The sequence below is a fragment of the Schistocerca serialis genome, chromosome 3, assembly GCF_023864345.2.
Source record: "Schistocerca serialis cubense isolate TAMUIC-IGC-003099 chromosome 3, iqSchSeri2.2, whole genome shotgun sequence".
NCBI lineage: Eukaryota > Metazoa > Arthropoda > Insecta > Orthoptera > Acrididae > Schistocerca > Schistocerca serialis.
Window position 1 is genome coordinate 88,464,779 of NC_064640.1, and position 15,149 is coordinate 88,479,927.

Sequence of the window (15,149 nt, forward strand, 5' to 3'; positions counted from 1 at the left end):
TCTGAGCACTATGGGACTTAACATCTGAGGTCATCAGTCCCCTAGAACTTAGAACTACTTAAACCTAACTAACCCAAGGACATCACACACATCCATGCCCGAGGCAGGACTCGAACCTGCGACCGTGACAGTCACGCGGCTCCGGACTGAAGCGCCTAGAACCGCACGGCCACCGAGGCCGGCACTAACCCTGTCAATGATGGTGCAGACACCTACAAAAACGTCTGTATGCAAAGCTAGCCATGCAGCAGCTGCAGTCAGGAAAGTGGATGCATCCACAGCGTGTCGTGCAGCTTGGCTCATGGCATTACTCATTGTCACCAATGACATACCAGCAGCAGCTATTGATGTACCCACCGCCGCGCACAATGCAGCCCAGTCCGCTGACTAATGTTTAAAGTAACTTCAAAAACTTTAGATACCTACACACATTTATTTTTCTTAATTATACGTGGTACTTAATTTTGTTCCTCCTCCTGTCTGTGCAGGTGAGGTGATGCTGGGTGGCGCCCTTGCCCCTCCTGCAGCAATTACACCATCTACGATGTACCAGCAGCTAGCCATGATGTGTCCACCGCTGATCTTGAAGCAACAGTAGCAGCAACCGGCCCCGTCGACGTCTGCGACGATGTACCATGGACCGACCATGATGCAACAGCAGCACACGACGCCATCGAAAACTGAGATGCAGCTCTGGCCGTCGACGTTCCAGGTCAGTCCGTGGCACGAGATGACAACTCTCGTTCGTTTACCACGGGCCGAGCCCTGGCCCGTCTCGCGAGCGTCACCAACGGAGATCGCTGCGACACTGCGTTGGGTGTAGCAATAGCAGCACCCCACCCGTGCTAAGGATTGCCAGGTGAGTCCTACAGCCGCACTGGACTATTCAGTGATCGCTGGTGCATTTGGGTGCCGCATTACTCTTGCCCAAATGATAATTCGAACGCTGGCTACCGATATCCTGCCGCCTTCCTTAATGCATGTGAAGCTGTTTTGGAAGGGGAGCCCATCAAAGATACGTCAATGACACAACGACCCGCGGTATCCCGCTATTAAGTACGAGGCAGTTCTGTACTATGAGCTCAGACACCTCCACCTAAAGGAAAAAAAGGAGGGCGTTGTTGAGGAGAGGAACATTGTCCAAATTTGGGAAAGACTGTCGCAGGATGAGTCGATCGCTGAATGATTCGTAACTTTTAGTGAGAGCGTCGTACTGGGTAATGCGGGGAAGGGTGTCCGGTAAGGCACTCAGTCGTGTACTCCTCATTGAATTGTACTCACATGTTTACGATTCACTTAATGAGGCGTCCAATTACATAACACTTCCGGAAGATATTGTCGCTAAACATGTATGCTTCTATGTCCAGAACACTGCTAAGGGGGATGTATTTTGCTTTGCATGGTACCTTCTGGCTAGCGATAGAGAAGATACAAAGCATCTGATGTCTGTGGGCATTATAAGGTTCAAAACATCGAATTCTCAGTAAAACTCGGGGATATTCCTAAATTCGAGAGGCAGAACCCCGATTATCCGATTCATCTACACACCCTGGGAATTGATGAGCTGGAAGAAGAAGACGACCATGAGCAGAACAACTCAACACGTCCGACTGTGCGGCCGGTAATCCTTTTGCGATAACACCTAAGATCAAGAAGGTTATCGACTTGTTAAAAGACGAGGAGAATGGCTCCTAGATTGTGGAGTTTATGGGTCTCAGATCCAAGATGTACGCCTACTGTATAGAATAGGTGAAGATGCGACCCAGAGTCGGGCTAAGGGTATTCATCGTCAGGGCTCAAAGGGTTTCACGATCGAAGATTACAAGAGATACCTTCTCGAGGGCGTTGATGCAGCTCTATACATGATGCACCAGGTAATCTTTATATCGCAGGGCCATGCGACTGCAACTGAAATTAGAGCTGTCCCGTCATCACGATAAACGGTCCATCTATGGGGACGGGATCGAGACCCTCCGGTACTCACACTATTCATTGGAGCGATTGAGTGTGTGGTTTTGTAAATAGTTGATGCACATGCGTGGAATAGTTTGATGAGCCGATTGTCATAGGTGTGTGTGTGTGTGTGTGTGTGTGTGTGTGTGTGTGTGTGTGTGTGAGAGAGAGAGAGAGAGAGAGAGAGAGAGAGAGAGAGAGAGAGAGAGAGAGTCTCACTGCACACTGTGTCTGCGTATATATTGCCTCGACAATACGTGTGCTTGTAAAAAAAAAAAATATATGTAATAATATGTGGGTACGTGTGTATGGTTTTTTCTTCACTTGCTACTGCTAGCCTCCGTTTCCAATAGAAATCATTGTTTAAATATTGGATGTAGTGAAAGAACTGTATATATTGTAAATGGAAAGACCTGATAAGGAAATATTAATAGAATGATCAGAAAAGGAAAAGAACTGTTAATATTAAAAAAACCAATCAGAAAACAGACGTAAAGATTGCATAAAAGTGTGTATAGAAACAAAATGTGAAACGTATTTAACTTCTGCTAGAGTTAGCGTAAATAAATGTATCTCACAATCATCAGAAAAAAATAATTTTGCAAATAAAACTAATGTACATGTAAGCAATAAAAATGTCAGTGTATACAAAACCAAGAACTGTACAGAGTTATTGTGTATAAGAAAAACAGTGTCTCATATAAAATCAAAAACCAATTGTAAATAAAAGAACAAATTATTAATAGAAATGATTTTAGATAATAAAAATCATACAAAAATAACTTATGGTTCATTGACAAACTCTTTCACTACAGAGTACACTTGACTAGGCTCATGCAGTTGAGCTACGTTGAGAAAATTCTTGCTATTGTTTATAACAAACTTGCACCTCTCCACCATGATGTTCAGATCTCGTATGAAGAGGTCCACACAGTGTTGAGCTAGGTATAAAAGATAGGGAGGGGGGGGGGAGGGAGAGTGTTCGATCCTCATTGGCTAAGAGGCGTTCCCGCCGTTTTTATGTCCCGTGACGACTGCAGAGGTACATCATGACCTTGATTATAACTAGCGCAATTGGCTGGGTGACCTAGATCAATTCACAGTGGCTCCCCGGGGGAGAGGGAGTGGGGGAACCAAGGAACCCGAATGGATAACCTGATACCGGATATCCTTATCTTATCTAGTGATAATAAACCGGTTATAGCCAGTCTGGACCCAGAAACGACCATTCATAACTACTTAAGTTTATTATAACATCACAAATATCTTTGTACCTTTCTTCCATTATAACAGGGTGCATCTCTCAGTGTATAGTTGGTAGATTAAAGATTTCCCGCTCTTACACAATCGAGGAATTATCACAAGACGTTTTCCAGCCTTTCAATGGACCAGTCCACTATTTCGATTCTTAATGTCAATAGGTGCCAGAAACGCTATACTATAGCCTTTGTCTTCGCGACTGTATTCCAGTCGGAATTTAAGACTTTGCTGCTACATGTTCCAGCTTTCAACTGGATTTACAGACGCGCGAAATTTGGCACGGACTACAATGCGAGATGCCTTTAATAGGTTCCACAACGAAACATTTTCTCGAAATTTGGTAGAAAATCCGAAGAAATTCTGGTCGTATGTGAAGTACACAAGCGGCAAGACGCAGTCAATACCTTCGCTGCGCAGTGCCGATGGTACTGTTACCGACGACTGTGCCACTAAAGCGGAGTTATTGAACGCAGTTTTCCGAAATTCCTTCACCAGGGAAGACGAATGGAAAATTCCAGAATTTGAAACACGAACAGCAGCTACCATGAGTTTCTTAGAAGTAGATACCTTAGGGGTTGCGAAGCAACTCAAATCGCTTGATACGGGCAAGTCTTCAGGTCCAGATTGTATACCGATTAGGTTCTTTTCAGATTACGCTGACACAATAGCTCCCTACTTAGCAATCATATACAATCGCTCGCTCACCGATAGATCTGTACCTACAAATTGGAAAATTGCGCAAGTCGCACCAGTGTTTAAGAAGGCTAGTAGGAGTAATCCATCGAACTACAGACCTATATCATTAACGTCGGTTTGCAGTACGGTTTTGGAGCATATATTGTATTCAAACATTATGAATCACCTCGAAGGGAACGATCTATTGATACGTAATCAGCATGGTTCAAATGGCTTTGAGCACTATGGGACTTAACATCTGAGGTCATCAGTCCCCTAGAACTTAGAACTACTTAAACCTAATTAACCTAAGGACATCACACACATCCATGCCCGAGGCAGGATTCGAACCTGCGACCGTAGTGGCTGCGCGGTTCCAGACTGTAGCGCCTAGAACCGCTCGACCACTGCGGCCGGCTTAACACCGTTCCTCACAAGCGACTTCTAATCAAGCTGCGGGCCTATGGGGTATCGTCTCAGTTGTGCGACTGGATTCGTGATTTCCTGTCAGGAAGGTCGCAGTTCGTAGTAATAGACGGCAAATCATCGAATAAAACTGAAGTGATATCAGGTGTTCCCCAGGGAAGCGTCCTGGGACCTCTGCTGTTCCTGATCTATATAAATGATCTGGGTGACAATCTGAGCAGTTCTCTTAGGTTGTTCGCAGACGATGCTGTAATTTACCGTCTAGTAAGGTCATCCGAAGACCAGTATCAGTTGTAAAGCGTTTAGAAAAGATTGCTGTATGTTGTGGCAGGTGGCAGTTGACGCTAAATAACGAAAAGTTGATGCACATGAGTTCCAAATCCGTTGGAATTCGATTACTCGATAAATAGTACAATTCTCAAGGCTGTCAATTCAACTAAGTACCTGGTTGTTAAAATTACGAACAGCTTCAGTTGGAAAGACCACATAGATAATATTGTAGGGATGGCGAGCCAAAGGTTGCGTTTCATTGGCAGGACACTTAGAAGATGCAACAATTCCACTAAAGAGACAGCTTACACTACACTCGTTCGTCCTCTGTTGGAATATTGCTGCGCGGTGTGGGATCCTTACCAGGTGGGATTGACGGAGGACATCGAAAGGGTGCAAAAAAGGGCAGCTCGTTTTGTATTATCGCGTAATAGGGGAGAGAGTGTGGCAGATATGATAAGCGAGTTGGGATGGATGTCATTAAAGCAAAGACGTTTTTCGTCGCCGCGAGATCTATTTACGAAATTTCAGTCACCAACTTTCTCTTCCGAATGTGAAAATATTTTGTTGAGCGCAACCTACATAGGTAGGAATGATCATCAAAATGAAATAAGAGAAATCAGAGCCCGAACAGAAAGGTTTAGGTGTTCGTTTTTCCCGCGCGCTGTTCGGGAGTGGAATGGTAGAGAGATAGTATGATTGAGGTTCGATGAACCCTCTGCGAAGCACTTAAATGTGAATTGCAGAGTAATCAAGTAGATGTAGATGTATATGTAGATGTACTCTTGAAGTATTATGTGGTCGTTACTATCCTTTTGCAGCATCCACATGTAGGTTAAACTCGTTAGAGGATACTGTGCCGATACTGTACAGCCTTCATATTACCTCGACAGCGATAAAACCCGTCCGACATCCCTGAACATGTCTCCCACCTGTCTGCGAAACTCGTGTTACTGCATGTTTTGGACCTGTATGGTATCTGACCGCCTTCATATTCTTCGAAGACGATCATAAATCGTCACACAAATCCTGCACTCGTCGGGGACGACAACCCGACGCCACTGATACGGGTTCCATTCCAGGTGTTGCCGTGCTCACCTTTACGCTGCTCGGAGTTTGTACTTCTCTTCGTAATGGACGAGTAGAGCCAAAATTGATCGTGCAAAAGCGGTTTCGTACTGTCTGAGATGACACAGGCAAGCCAGTTGACCCCAAAACGGCAGCACGAAGTTGTGTTGAATTCTTTTCGTGATGCCAACGAGCCAAATTTGAAGGTTATGGTCGTCAGTTGGTTTTGTTGCCCAGGGAAGATCATTGTGAGGCAGGTCTTCAATGTACTGTGTCTCACGATAGCGCTCGTATGTTTGAATGACGTGGCTGTGGTGTACTCCAGTTCGGTGGGAAACTTCACATGCTGCTAACTCCTCTTGCCGTAACGTGAGAATGTGCTCAGCTTCTAAGCTGGAAATGATCCTTCGGGGCATGCTGGCAAACTGAAGTGTGTACAGCGTTCGCCTCACGACTGAAGTCTTGCTGTGACAGAGAACAGAGGTTTACTTTTACATCCATTACACAAGCGTTTGTACATAGCGTCTTCTTATTGTCAAGAGGGTACTAAGAAAGAGGTTCAAATGGTTCAAATGGCTCTCAGCACTATGGGACTTAACATCTGTGGTCATCAGTCCCCTAGAACTAAGAACTACTTAAACCTAACTAACCTAAGGACATCACACACATCCATGCCCGAGGCAGGATTCGAACCTGCGACCGTAGCAGACGCGCGGTTCAGGACTGAAGCGCCTAGAACCGCTCGGCCACCGTGGCCGGTGAACACGAAACAACTACTTCGTGTGCATTGCATTTCCCGACAGTTTGTTTGAACCTGCAACCTTGAATGCACTCCGTGTTTTTGACATGTTGGAAGAAGAAGAAGAAGAAGAAGAAATGGCTCCTCTACGTGTTGCATCCATTTGGTCGTCTAGAGAATAAGCGCATTTTATCAGTATGGAGCGAGATGAATTCGGGGAGTTCCAAAATTTAATGACTCAACTAATAGACAGCGAAGAGCGGTTTAAGTGGTATTACAGAATGACAAAAACTGAATTCTACCATCTCCTGAGCTTAGTTGGTCCGATAATAGAGAAACGCTCCACTCAACTCAGGGAAAGCATCCAGCTGAGATACGACTTGCAGTTTGCTTGAGGTAAGTGCTAACACTTTATTTTATTATATATCTGGGAGGGAAAAATTATCAGTGACATTTTGGAATTTTTATTGATTTTGTGGAAATAAAGTGCGTTTTGTTATACATTAGAAAAGTAATTACAAATTAGTAAAGTTTTCTTGCTGTTTCTTTTGTCAGGTGTAGGAGAACGTTGAGTTCGTTGAGCAGTCCAAGCTGTGTTCAGATCGCTGAGGAGGACTGATGGAATGATGATGGATTTGTAATAAGAGTATTGTGGTAACCAGGGTTGGCCTGAAATGAGCTCCCACGTGCAGCTTGCAACGGTGCCCCCCAAAACAATGTTGCTCACTTCCATCTTCACTCTGATTTGCTCATCAGAACGCAATTTTTTCACATTTTTCGCCATGCTGAGGAAAAAATGTTCGCATTCATCTTCCACGTTGTTACTTGATGCAGCGGGTGCACTTTGAAGAAGTACTTGGGAGCGCACGCGTTGGTTGTCTTTCATAATTGTAACCATTTCTTGTACGGATGACAACAAACGTTTTTTTCCAACATAAGGTCTTATGGGCTTCGCTGAAGGTTGAGTAAAAGTTGTTGGAAATTGTCACATTGGCTGTGGGATTTCAGGGATTGCACTTTGCAATAGGTCGTTTCTTGGTGGGTTGGATTTGGAACTTTCTGACGAGATCACTTGTGAGTCTGTTTCATCAATCGGACATAAGCCAATCTCTTCCCGTGTTCCATCATAATCTTCATTATTGGGGATGTCTTCCATATTTCCTCGAGCTTTTGTTGTTACGAGAGTTGGGTCAAAAAAAGCCAGTTCATCTTCAAATTTCCATTTGCTCAAACTCTTTTCTGCCTGATCTGATTTTGTGGCTCTACGGTGTTTAGCCTGGATGTACGCATTCCGTAGTTTATTCCAATTGTCTTTACATTCATTACCAAGGACAGAGAAATTAGTTTAGAATTCTAGGTTAGTCTTTAGTTATCTATTAGTTACTCATTTATTCTCCTTTGTCTTTTGGTCGCCTAGTTGCCAAAGGACAACTTAAAGAGTAATACCTCAATAATAGGTTTTTTTCCCCTGTTCACAGGCACTTTGCAACTGGAAATTCTTACAGAACATTGGGTTTTTCTTTTCGGATTGGATTTTCAACTATTGGAGAAATAGGTAAAGAGTGTTGCGAGGTAATTTGGAAAACTCTACAACCGATTTACATGCCAGAGCCAAACAAAGACGAATGGAAACAGATCGCCAAGGATTATGATGAGAGATTGGCTCCAAATCATTTGTGGCTCCTTTAAAAGGTTCAAATAATTTAATTACGCCCTCCATTCCATCAGGCTCATACGAGGATATCATTTCCTGCTTTTTTTTCAACAGCAAAATCTCAATTTAATTCTCTTGTGAATGAAACGAATGCAACATCATGTAGATGCTATTCCATCTCGTTTCATCACCTTGATGTAACTTTTTCTTTTTTTCCTAATCTTGTCAGCAAACTTGAGCGTTTCATGTATCCTATAGTCATACACACTTCCTGGATGGATTCATAAATATCAGGCAATTCTCCATTAAGGAACTTGTCGTCCTGTATTTACCTTAACGATGTGTTTAAACAGTGTACGGCGCATAGCAGACGTTTGTGGTTTTTAAGAGCCTTCTTTATGTTCTTGATTCGTCACAAATGTCACTTTCTTTAGTTCCAGAGGAGACAGATATATCTCAGACAATTTTTCATGTAACTCCGTAAGATTATTTTTACTCGTTTCTATGACGTCGGCTAACTACGCTGTGAGGGCATATTGTTTCTCAGGTCACACTTATTCTCAGAGTCTGCAACAATACTAGATGTGATACTCAGTTAATATATTTTGCGATAATTGTCAGTCCGAAGGTTGCACGTCATAGAACTCTCGTTCTGGTCAGTAGCTTTCTTTACTTGAGCCAAGATCTCGTTTCTCTCTTGATCGGCAATATATTGTATGTGTCGAGAGACAGTTCTCGGAGAAGACAAAATCTCGTTTGTTGTCACTGTCACGTCCTCGGCGCCAATATCGATTAGTCCTTGTTAAAGGTTGATTAATCCTTTCCTACTAAACAATGTAGAGCGGCCGTAGATCCAACGCACACATTTGCACAAACTCGTCCCTGATCGTCTCTTTATCGTTGTTCGGAACTGTTGTATATGTCGACTGTGTGACACTTTTGCACGTATGTCTTTTCATGCTCGCGGTGCTTCCCTTGTGTGCGAGTAAGACTTTGCATCCTTCTCTTCAGCACTAAACGTAACCCACAGAATCACAAGTAGCCCTTTCAGCCGCACCTGAAATTAAAAACAGCAGTAACAAACGTGTGATGTGATTCTTGAAGCTTTTCCGGCGTACTGAGTATTCTATGAGGTTTGGGGATTGCAGCCGGATCATGTCGACTTCTTGCCACAATATTTCTGCTGGCAACCGTCTAGCCATCTTCAGGCGAGTGTCCGCCACTGGAGACTGCTAGTTCACGGTGATGTTGCCAGCCGAAATATTGTGGTAAGAAGTCAACATAATCCGGCTGCAATCCCGAAACTTCATAAGATAAACATCTGCTCTGTCGAATAAAGCTCTTATTTAATATAATATAGCAGTTTTTTGGAAACTATAAGGCAACAAAAAGTAAAGCATGAAGTATTATGATTATTATCCACACAATGTATCCAAGTTGAATCTGGAGGAAAGTCACTTCAGTACATTATGAATATCATTCAACTCTCGATGAAGTCTAAGTAAGACATTTTCTAATTCCGCCCACAAAAAGTATTGTCCATTTTATTTTATTTTATTTTATTGTTTTTTAACAGCGGCCTTCGGTCGGGACTGAACTTTTCAGTTTTATCTGGAACCGAGTTAACTGAAATTAGACTACGAGTGAAAGAAAAGCATCAGTTTTTTTTAGTTTATAATGTGCACGCCCAACGTCATGGCCGTCTGGAGTTAAGCGTGTTTTCTAAAGATTTCAATTAAATCTGAATGAACTTGGCATCGGGCTCGTAAAAACACAGCGCAGTTTCTAAATTGTGTCGTGTTATCGTAATAAAAACACAGCACATAACGAAACGTTGCACTACACACCACAACATTAGTAATTCACTAGAGCAGAAAGGAAATTTGGGCTTTAATAGAAAGAGGCTCTTTCATAAACTTTCATTCAAGGGAGCTGATGGCTCTTCAAAAAACTATGCATCCAGGGAAGCGCATCACTAATTAACTCAACTTATGTGATGACGTGATAATTTAAATCACGCATTCAAAATATCTGGTGGACACTGATTTATTTCTACTATTAAATACTTATCATACATTTCCTAGAAAGTCTTAAACAGACGAAGCGAACACTTGACGTAAGTACCAGATCAAATGACATTTAGTGTTGCTAGCTTTTCTGATCAGCAAGTGGAAGCAATTAGCAGCATGGAATACGAAAGTTTTAACTCAGCATAGCGTCTTTTGTTCACTTACTTGCAGGGAATATCTGTTACGAGCGCGCAAGGTCGACATTCGTAAAAACATTCGCAAATAAACTGAACGCACTGATAAATGCTACAGGCTTTAACCTGTCACTATTCATAAAGTCAAACAGATATGAAAATAAATGTTGAACGCTCTTGTTTAACATGGTGCTAAGAGTAAACTTCAGGAAAATCGGATAACATTATCGTGGACACTTCGTTCATCTAACACGAAATGACACAAATTCGTAATAAAATTAGTAACTAGTACCTTGAACTCATCTCAGCAGGAACAACTCCGGCTTGTTCCGAGTCTGTCTAGCATAACGTACGTACTGTCTGCTAACATTCGCAGAAAGTCCTCTTTCGTCGTCATAGACCTGTAAGAAAGGCACTGGAGTGTTTAAGAGTCTCACGAGCGCAGTGGAAACTCATAGGAGACGAGCCACGGCAGCCTCGCCCGGTCCCAATTGCCCCCCGAGGCCGCGAGTATGACTCACGACGGTAACGAGTTAAGAGCGTGCCTGAAGGCTAAGGTAACCGACTCTACCTTGCTGTGGAAGCCAAAGCCTGTCTCCAGTATCTGATGGAGAGTATTCATTCGCCTTTATAACGAAAACAATAGGACCACTCTTGGCTCTGTCATGTATTACGGCAAGCCATTAGCGGCATTAAAGAAGTGGTTTTCCAACTTAAAATACCTCGTGTGTGTCCTCTGCTACCAGAGTAGCCGCAGCGCTCATCTGACACATAGAGGAAGCCCCTGAAATTCTCCATCTGATAGTCCAGGTCTAGAAATTTAAGCCAAAGATCGTTACAGATTAGACGGAGCGTCTGGTATTAGAATTCACACTGATCCGAAACAGAGGACTGCATACAGTCTGGAAACGCTGCTATGGAGGGTGGTCCATTGATGGTGACCGGGCCAAATATCTCACGAAATAAGGGTCAAACGAAAAAACTACAAAGAACGAAACTTGTCTAGCTTGAAGGAGGAAACCAGATGGTGCTATGGTTGGCTCGCTAGATGGCGCTACCATAGGTCAAACGGATATCAACTGCGCTGTAATAGTCACAACATATGGATCACAATTTTAGACGAACAGTTGGTAACAGGTAGGTTTTTTAAATTAAAATACAGAACGTAGGTACGTTTGAACATTTTATATCGATTGTTCCATATGATACATGTACCTTTATGAAGTTATCATGTCTGTGAACGCATGCTGTTACAATACCACATCAATGCAATAAATGCTCAAAATGATGTCCGTCAACCTCAATGCGTTTGGCAATACGTGTAGCAACATTTCTCTCAACAGCGAGTAATTCGCCTTCTGTAATGTTCGCACATGCATTGACAATGCGCTGACGCATGTTGTCAGGCGTTGTCGGTGGATCACGATAGCAAATATCCTTCAACTTTCCCCACAAAAAGAAATCCGGGGAAGTCAGATCTGGTGAACGTGCGAGCCATTGTAAGGTGCTTCGAGAGCAATCCACCTGTCATGAAATATGCTATTCAATACCGCTTCAACGGCACGCGAGCTATGTGCCGGACATCCATCATGTTGGAAGTACATCGCCATTCTGTTATGCAGTAAAACATTTTGTAGTTACATCGGTAGAACATTACATAGGAAATCAGAATACATTGCACCTTTTAGATTGCCATCGATAAAATGGGGGCCAGTTAACCTTCCTCCCATAATGCCGCACTATACATTAACCCGCCAAGGTCGCTGATGTTCCACTTGTCGCAGCCATCGTGGATTTTCCGTTACCCAAAAGTGCATATTATGCCGGTTTACGTTACCGCTGTTGGTGAATGACGCTTCGTCGCTAAATACAACGCGTGCAGAAAAACTGTCATCGTCCCGTAATTTCTCTTGTGCCCAGTGACAGAACTGTACACGACGTTCAAAGTCGTCGCCATGCAATTCCTGGTGCATAGAAATATGGTACGGGTGCAATCGATGTTGATGTAGCATTCTCAACATCGACGTTTTTGAGATTCCCGACTCTCGCGCGGTTTGTCTGCTACTGATGTGCGGATTAGCCGCGACAGCAACTAAAACACCTACTTGGGCATCATCATTTGTTGCAGCTCGTGGTTGATGTTTCACATGTGACTGAACACTTCCTGTTTCCTTAAATAACGTAACTACCCGGTGAATGGTCCGGACACTTGGATTATGTCGTCCAGGATACCGAGCAGCATACATAGCACACGCCAGTTGGGCATTTTGATCACAATAGCCATACATCAATTTTTTTTTCTTTATTGTGAGTTTAAACACCTTATACAAAGGCGGGCTGTCAGCAGCACAGTACGCCGCTCTTCAGCCTTGAGTTTGACAATAAGGAGTACATATAGGTGGCACAGAGAATACAACCAAATGGCGGGCAAAAAATGGAGACACTAAAAAACAAAAAAACATGGAGCCGTTCACGCTGGACGAGAAACATCACTAACACTAGTTGACACGGCGCACATAACATGGATAATGGCGACGGCACACGTGAACAGTGGTGGCATGACGGTGAGCAAACACTAAACACAAACGAAGGCACACACACGAGACACTGATGGCGAAGATCTCCGGCGCGCGAATGTTCACTGAGCGTGTGCGAGTCCGGGGACCTGCCAAGAGAGGAGGAGGAGGAAGTGGAGTGGGAGAGGGGAGAGCAGAGATGCCAGGGGCATGGGAGACAGGGGGAGGGAGGAAGGGGGAGGGGAAGCCCGGGGGAAGAGGGGTGGAGGGAGGGGATGGGGGTAAAGGAAAGAGAAAGGAGGGAGGGTGCCAAAAGGAAAGGACACAGGAAGAGGGGGAGGGGGATCAAGGTTGATTGGAGGAGTAGATGGAGGGGAGGAGGACATCATCAGGGAGAGGGAGCTGGCGGAAGCCACCTTGGGAGAGGGTAAGAAGCGTGGAGAGATGGAGACCGGGTGGGACGTGGGAATACAGGCGCGGCAGCGGGCGGGGGTGGGAGAGGATGGGTGGGACAAGCGGATGAGGTGGGGGAAGGGGATGAGATCGTACAGGATCCACGTGGGGGAGGGGAGACGGATGCGATAGGCGAGGCGGAGAGCATGGCGTTCAAGGATTTGGAGGGATTTATAAGCCATACATCAACACGATATCGACCTTTTTCGCAATTGGTAAATGGTCTATTTTAACACGGGTAATGTATCACGAAGCAAATACCGTCCGCGCTGGCGGAATGTTACGTGATACCACGTACTTATACGTTTGTGGCTATCACAGCGCCATCTATCACAAAGCGAAAAAGTGGTCCAACTAAAACATTCATATTTCTTTACGTACTACACGAATTGTAATAATAATGGGGTTCCTAATTTAAAAAACGCTGTTGATATCCGTTTGACCTATGGCAGCGCCATCTAGCGGGCCAACCATAGCGTCATCTGGTTTCCCCCTTCAAGCTTGACGCGTTTCGTTCTTTGTAGTTGTTTCGTTTGATGTTTTGATGCTTATTTCGTGAGATATTTTGCCCGGTCACTATCAATGGATCACTCTGTATATCCCAAGCTGTGCTTTCACATCGCGAGCCTGGGTAGTCGTTACCACCTCTTAAGTCAGCCAGCCATAGTACCCAAGAATGGCTTCTGAAATCAGAAGACATTGTAAGTAGGCTGTTTAGGTTTTTATATTGGTAACGCCACGTAGCGCTCTGTGTGAAAACCACTGGCTGTGCTGTGTGCAGTCTGTGGCTGGTTAGCATTGTGTAATATTCGCTATTGTGGTGTTGGGCGGTTGGAGGTGAGCCGCCAGCAGTGGTGGATGTGGGGAGAGAGATGGCGGAGTTTTGACAGCGGATGATCTGGACGTGTGTCCATCAGAGACAGTAAATTTGTAAGACTGGATGTCATGAGCTGATATATATATATTATGATTTTTGAACACTGTTAAGGTAAATACACTCCTGGAAATTGAAATAAGAACACCGTGAATTCATTGTCCCAGGAAGGGGAAACTTTATTGACACATTCCTGGGGTCAGATACATCACATGATCACACTGACAGAACTGCAGGCACATAGACACAGGCAACAGAGCATGCACAATGTCGGCACTAGTACAGCGTATATCCACCTTTCGCAGCAATGCAGGCTGCTATTCTCCCATGGAGACGATCGTAGAGATGCTGGATGTAGTCCTGTGGAACGGCTTGCCATGCCATTTCCACCTGGCGCCTCAGTTGGACCAGCGTTCGTGCTGGACGTGCAGACCGCGTGAGACGACACTTCATCCAGTCCCAAACATGCTCAATGGGGGACAGATCCGGAGATCTTCCTGGCCAGGGTAGTTGACTTACACCTGCTAGAGCACGTTGGGTGGCACGGGATACATGCGGACGTGCATTGTCCTGTTGAAACAGCAAGTTCCCTTGCCGGTCTAAGAATGGTAGAACGATGGGTTCGATGACGGTTTGGATGTACCGTGCACTATTCAGTGTCCCCTCGACGATCACCAGTGGTGTACGGCCAGTGTAGGAGATCGCTCCCCACACCATGATGCCGGGTGTTGGCCCTGTGTGCCTCAGTCGTATGCAGTCCTGATTGTGGCGCTCACCTGCACGGCGCCAAACACGCGTACGACCATCATTGGCACCAAGGCAGAAGCGACTCTCATCGCTGAAGACGACACGTCTCCATTCGTCCCTCCATTCACGCCTGTCGCGACACCACTGGAGGCGGGCTGCACGATGTTGGGGCGTGAGCGGAAGACGGCCTAACGGTGTGCGGGACCGTAGCCCAGCTTCATGGAGACGGTTGCGAATGGTCCTCGCCGATACCCCAGGAGCAACAGTGTCCCTAATTTGTTGGGAAGTGGCGGTGCGGTCCCCTACGGCAC

The 15,149-nt window shown here is 44.8% G+C and overlaps 1 protein-coding gene across 1 annotated transcript in view; it reads right to left on the reverse strand.

Moving 5' to 3' along the window:
• Nucleotides 1-15,149, reverse strand: part of LOC126471531 (retrotransposon-like protein 1) — a 304,834-nt gene that overhangs the window by 219,216 nt on the left and 70,469 nt on the right. The window lies entirely within an intron of this gene.